We start from the raw sequence: 6,570 nt of genomic DNA on the forward strand, positions 1-6,570 counted from the left end.
TTTCATAAATAACGCAATAGCCTTCAAAAAATATAAGTGGACTAAATAATTTACTAAAATTTTACGCACAATCAACGTGTTTACAGTTATCACAAGAACAAATCACCATTACATACATATGTCAAAAACATTCATAAGTTCTACTAAACTAGGCAGAAAAACTTACCACCATTTTAGAGCCATATAATCAATATTCAAAGTGACAATATCAACACAAACAATTTCAAACATATACAACTCACTTGACTGCACAATCAACAACTATCTCGCGCGTAGCGCGGACATGCCACTAGTATATAACTAAAACTTGCACAAACGATGAGTCAGGCCTGTTAATACTCCCATATTACCCACCCATATATATCTTCCATCAAATATTTTTTAATTTTCTTAAAGGAACATGCTACATTTCTCAGTTACAAAAGAAAGCATGCGATATTTGTACGGCTATATATATATGGTAAGAAAAAATAAATCTAACAAATGTAAAAAGGCGTGAGAAAAACAAGACGAAGGCTTCTTCTCCAATTTCCTGGGAACAATAATGGCTTACCGTAATGAAGAAGAAGGATCTATTGGGACCTCCATGCATGGAATCACCGGGAAGGAACATGTTTTCTCTTTCTCTGACCAAGGCGAAGATACAAGATCTTCCCATAGCGTCCAGTCTGAAGATCCAACGGCTAAGTTTGCCTTGCCGGTCGACTCAGAACATAAAGCAAAAATGTTCAAACCATTGTCATTTACGAAACCACACATGAGAGCTTTCCTCTTAGGATGGATCTCTTTCTTCACTTGCTTTATATCCACGTTTGCCGCCGCACCTCTCGTTCCCATCATCAGGGACAATCTTGATTCGACCAAAACTGATATAGGAAACGCAGGAGTCGCCTCCGTTTCCGGGGCCATTTTTTCAAGGCTTGCTATGGGAGCGGTTTGTGACTTGCTCTCGGGGCTAGGTAATTATAATGTTTCTACAGTGCACTTATATATATAACAGAATTAGTTTAGGGGAATTTGTCAAATATGACTCAAAACTTGACTTTGATTGCAAAAATATACTCAAATTTGAATCAAATGCAAAAGTAACCCAAAAGTCTTGTGAAATTACAGCCAGCTCCTTGTGACCAAACAAAAAAAAAACAGAACTCATTTTTATGAATATAGCCCCGGAAAGTCTTCTGAGTCTTCTGAGATAATGTAAGTCGTCCAGACGACGTCCATGGATGTCTTTTGGTATAGTTGATCTTAAAAATAATTTTTAAATTTTTTAAAAAATATTTTGACAAGTAAAAAATTAAAATCATGTAATTATAAACAGTTTTAAGTGATATAAATTAAGATATAATAAAATTGAATAGTTTTCAACATAGATGAGTGAAAGTAGTTAATCATGATATTCTTTGGCTTAGGGTTTGACAACATATGTTGTATTGTATGTACTCTTAGGGTTAGATTTTGGAAAGCTTGAATGTTTTTTTTTTGAAAAATTAAAATTTTACCTATATGTGTTTATTTTTGTGTATAGTAAACAATTTTTAAGTTTAATTTGATTTTATGAGGTGTTTAGTTAGTTAATTTAGTTTAGAGGTTATGTCTAGGGTCTAGGCGACTAATAGGTAAGTCGTCTGACGATTAGAAGACTTCACTGAAAGTATTCTAACTCCCGCTAAAAATATTGAAGTCTTATGGTAAGTCGTCTAGGAATTCTTATATTAGAAGACTTATTTGAAAGTCTTCTGAATCGAAAATATTTAACATTATTGAAATTTTTGTCTCCATATATAAAGAAAAATTTACACATTCTCTCTCCTCCTCTCAAATGGGTGAAACAAAAATGTTATGTTCCTCATTCTAAAACTCTCCAACCTCTCTCTAATCTCTTTGAACTTATAAACACCAAATTTTATATCAATTTATTGTTTTTGTCTCATGTCTTTCTCACTAGTTTATCTTGTTTTGCAGGTTTTTCATCACATGGTTCTCATCTTTCACTCATTTAAAGGTATATTTATTAATTTTAGATATGTATTTTTTTGTGTTCTATAAATGTAGATCTATCTAATCTTCCACTCATTTGTTTGATATACATGTTTTTCAGATCTGGAGCTGAATAAGTCTTCTTAGAAGTCTTCTAAAATATAATGCGCTAGAAGCTTCTGACGGAGTCTTCTCACATGTCTCCTTTTTATAACAGAGCTGAGCATTTTGGGAAGTTTTTAAGTCTGATTTTTCTTCATTTGGTAACCTCCTGTTGAGTAAAGTTCTTACCTTTTTCTCAAACTAAAACTCTCCAAACCCACTCTAATCTCTTTGACTTGAAAACACCAAACTTTATATGAATTTTTCATTTTTGTTTCATGTCTTTCTCACTAATCTATCTTTTTGTTGCAGGTTTTTAGCCAGATGGTTCTCATGTTCCACTTGGATATATACGTTGTGTGTTATATAAAAGTATATCTATATAATCTTCCACTCATTTTCTCTGTTTTTAAGCCATTTGAACGGTTTTTGATATGCAGGTTTTTCAGATCTGGGTTTGATATACATGTTTTCCAGATCTGGAGCAGACTTTGAAAGACTTATGGGAAGTCTTCTCGGAAGTCTTCCATCCTCTAGCGCATTATATTTTAGAAGACTTCCCAAAAGTCTTCCAAAGTCTTGTAAAATATAATGTGCTAGAAGTCTTCCTGGAAGTCTTCTCACGGAGTCTTCTTCCATATCAAGTGGAGTCCAAGCTTATCTTTGTAGAGGAATGATTTATAGTAGTTTTGTTTGTGGTATGTTTTGTGATTTGCATGTGTACTCCTTTAGTTGTATTTTTTGTTTTTGTAAATTTGAAGAGATATTAATAAAACAATTTGGTAAATGTGTTCATATTCCACAATACTATCTTGCCAAAATTACTTGACATAATTGAAGTTATTGATACAACTTCAATAGCAAAACACAATAACACAAAAAAATAATCAAATTTATTACAACTATGGGAGAAGAAATCTCAAGAAAACTTAATAAAATTCACAAAAGATAAATCATTATATAAGTTCAAAGATAGAACACATTCATTAGAAGTCTTCTCGGAAGACTTAAATTTAAAGCGAGAAATTGAAATATAAGCGGCAAATTTTAACGGAAAATTAAAATTTTAGCGGAAAATTACGAGTTAGACGACTTCTGTGTAAGTCGTCTAGAAAAAAAAAATTTTGTTTTTTTTTTCAATTGCAAAACTAACCTTAGACGACTTACATGGAAGTTTTCTAGATATAACAAAATATTGTGTTTTAAATTTTCTCCTGGACGACTTATGGGTAAGTCGTCCATGAAAAGTCAAATTTCTGATGCAATCCGGTCAAATGCAAAACTAACATGTTTACCTTAGACGACTTACATGGAAGTCGTCTCAAATTTTTTTTTAAAAAAAAATAGACAACTTCCATGTAAGTCGTCTATAAAAACATGCACATTTAAAATTCAGTTGCAAAACTAGCCTCTGCATTTACTAGAAGATTTACATGTAAGTTGTCTACAGCCAGAAGACTTACCCGGAAGTCGTCTGGGCGAACAGATCTGGAAAAAAATTGATTTCATAGTTTCAACCAGGGAGATAACTTGTTTAGCCAACATAAGTCTTCTCTAAGCACCCAGAATCTCAAACAAAAGTGACCCACAAAGAATGGTAAGCTTCAATGGCTCTATGAACCATAAAAAATTTAAAATCAAAATCTTGGTTTTTTTTTTATGAATATAGAGAGAAAGTGAAAGACATGTTCTTTTTAGTTTATAAGAATTGAAAAACAAGAAGTGTAAATCGATTTGATGTGCATTAAGAGCTTCAAATTGGTTGTTCATGGTGGTTGGTGTATTGATGGTAATGACAATCTTGTAAATATTCGAAGATGATGAGGTTGATAGAGTAAAAAAATCATTTTTCAAAAAAAAAAAAATTTAATGGTATTTTCGTGAATAGTCTGAACTATTTATTATTGTGGTTGACTTTGAGTTTTGAGTCACTTTTGCAAAAAGCCAATTAATTTAATGGTGGAACTATTTTGAATATATAATATCTAGGTACATAATGTACATATTGTACACATGCATTAAATATAGGATCCACCAATGTGAACAATTCAAATCATGATGGGAAAATACATTATACATATCTCGTGATTTTTATAGTTTTATGCATAAACTTTATGATCCACATATACTTCACATTTTCCAGAGTTAATTTAAATGGTCTCCGACTAGAAATAAAATTAAATCTACATTTTAATAATTAACCAATAAAATAAACACAGGTACGGAACGGCATTTCTCCTAATGCTGTCGGCTCCAGCAGTGTTCAGCATGTCTTTTGTAGCTGACGCTGGTGGCTACTTATCCGTTCGGTTCATGATCGGTTTCTGTCTAGCCACCTTCGTGTCATGTTCATACTGGACATGTAACATCCCGAGTTGTGGTATATGGAAAGGCTTAAGAGAATTGATTTGGCTACCTATGTCACCAAAGTTGACTTACATTTTCCGTCACATATCCGTTTAGAACTCCAGAGTTAAGTGTGCTTCAACTGGAGTAGTGGAAAGATGGGTAGCCTAACGGGAAGTGATTCACGATACTGTGTTAGTGAGGCAAAAACACGGAGAAATGTCGGGTGGTGATTGCAGGATCAGTAAACAATGATTCCGAACCTTGGAAAATTAATGCACCCCGTCGGATGGGATGGGGCCGAGTGAGCGGGTGTGGGTGGTCCATTAGCCGTGGGCGGGTGGGGGCGTTATAAGTGGTAGCAGAGCTGGTTAGACATCTCTGTTCTGACCCGAGAGGCGTCTTGAGACATGTGGTGGGGCGCAACGAGGACGTTGTGTTCTTTGAGATGGGGTGAATTGTAACATTCCGAGTTGTGGTATATGGAAAGGCTTAAGAGAATTGATTTGACTACCTATGTCACAAAAGTTGACTTACCTTTTCCGTCACACATCCGTTTAGAACTCCAGAGTTAAGCGTGCTTGAGCTGGAGTAGTGGAAGGATGGGTGACCTATCGGGAAGTGATTCACGATACCGTGTGAGTGAGGCCAAAACACAGGGAAAGGTCGGGTGGTGATTGCAGGGTCAGTAAACAATGATTCCGAACTTTGAAAAATTAAGGGACCGACCGTCGGATGGGATGGGGCCCACGGGCCGGGAGAGCGGGCGTGGATGACCCATTAGCCGTGGACGGGTCGGGGCGTTATAGGACCAGTGTGATGTTCACTGGAAAGATCATTGGACTCGTCAACGGATGTGCCAGTGGTTGGGGAGACATGGGAGGAGGCGTGACTCAGTTACTCATGCCGATGGTCTTCCATGTCATCAAAGTCGCTGGAGCCACTCCCTTCACGGCATGGAGGATCGCGTTCTTCGTCCCTGGCTTTCTTCAGGTCATCATGGGGATTCTTGTGCTCACTCTTGGACAAGATCTTCCTGATGGAAACTTATGTACTCTGCAGAAGAAAGGAGACGTTTCCAAAGACAAATTAACCAAGGTACTAAAAGAAGCAAGTAAATCACACTAATATATTCAAAATTAGTCAAAGTGTTTACTCTGAAAAGAATGTTTACTCTGAACCAAACATTGTGACTTGAGAGCCAAAAACACAATTAGTCCGGTCCGTTTGCTTCGGCCATTCAAACTCTATATTTTCGATTTACACCTGTGATATGCCCTAATTGGAACTGATTATCTGATTATTTAATTATTTGAATACACATATGAATTCCGGTTTTTTAACACGATTTGTTTTGTTCTTTTAGGTGTTTTGGTATGCTCTGAGGATCTACAGAACATATGTTTTGTTCATTCTGTATTGATTTTCCATGGGAATAGAAATGACCATCAACAATGTTATCTCCGAATATTTCTTCGACAGGTTTGCATTCAATTTGCATTATCAAATATACTAACGCGTAATTAGTGGGAACTGATTTTTGTTAGTTATTATAATTCTTATATTTTGATTGTTATTGGTTTATAGATTCTAAAAGTTTTAAATAATATCCAAACACTGAAATTTAACCAGCTCTATGCATTAGCTTTCTTAAAGCTGTTAACTTTCTACCAACCTAAACATAACTCTACGCAAATTTAACAAATACAATGAAATTTAAACAACTCTGTCAAAATTTAAGGTTTATGTATCTTTCCATCAAAAGTAACCTGACCTATTTTTTTTTTTACGTACATCAGGTTTCAACTTAAACTCCATACAGCCGGTATGATTGCAGCCAGCTTTGGTATGGCTAACTTATTCGCTCGTCCTATTTGTAACGGCCCGGTTCCTGACCCGTAAAATTTCCCAAAAAATATGGGCTTCTCTACGGCCCATTTGGCAAAAACCTAGGGTTTCCCTTCCCCTTTCCTATAAAAAGAGATGCAGCCTCCCTTTTTGCCTCATCACAAATCTGAAGCGAAGCTCTGCAGAGAATTCCCGGAGGCCGAAAACCCTAGCCGTCGAACTCTCTCCCCTTCTATCCTGCGCCGCCTCTCTCTCTTCTCTCTTTCTCCCGCGCGTCGCTCTCTCTCTCTCTCC

General features: G+C 35.9%; 1 pseudogene; it reads left to right on the forward strand.

The window, feature by feature from the left end:
• Positions 1–499: 499 nt before the first annotated feature.
• The window catches only part of LOC106330664, an 11,050-nt pseudogene continuing 4,979 nt past the window's right edge, over positions 500–6,570 (forward strand).

The sequence above is a fragment of the Brassica oleracea genome, chromosome C3 (assembly GCF_000695525.1).
Source record: "Brassica oleracea var. oleracea cultivar TO1000 chromosome C3, BOL, whole genome shotgun sequence".
NCBI lineage: Eukaryota > Viridiplantae > Streptophyta > Magnoliopsida > Brassicales > Brassicaceae > Brassica > Brassica oleracea.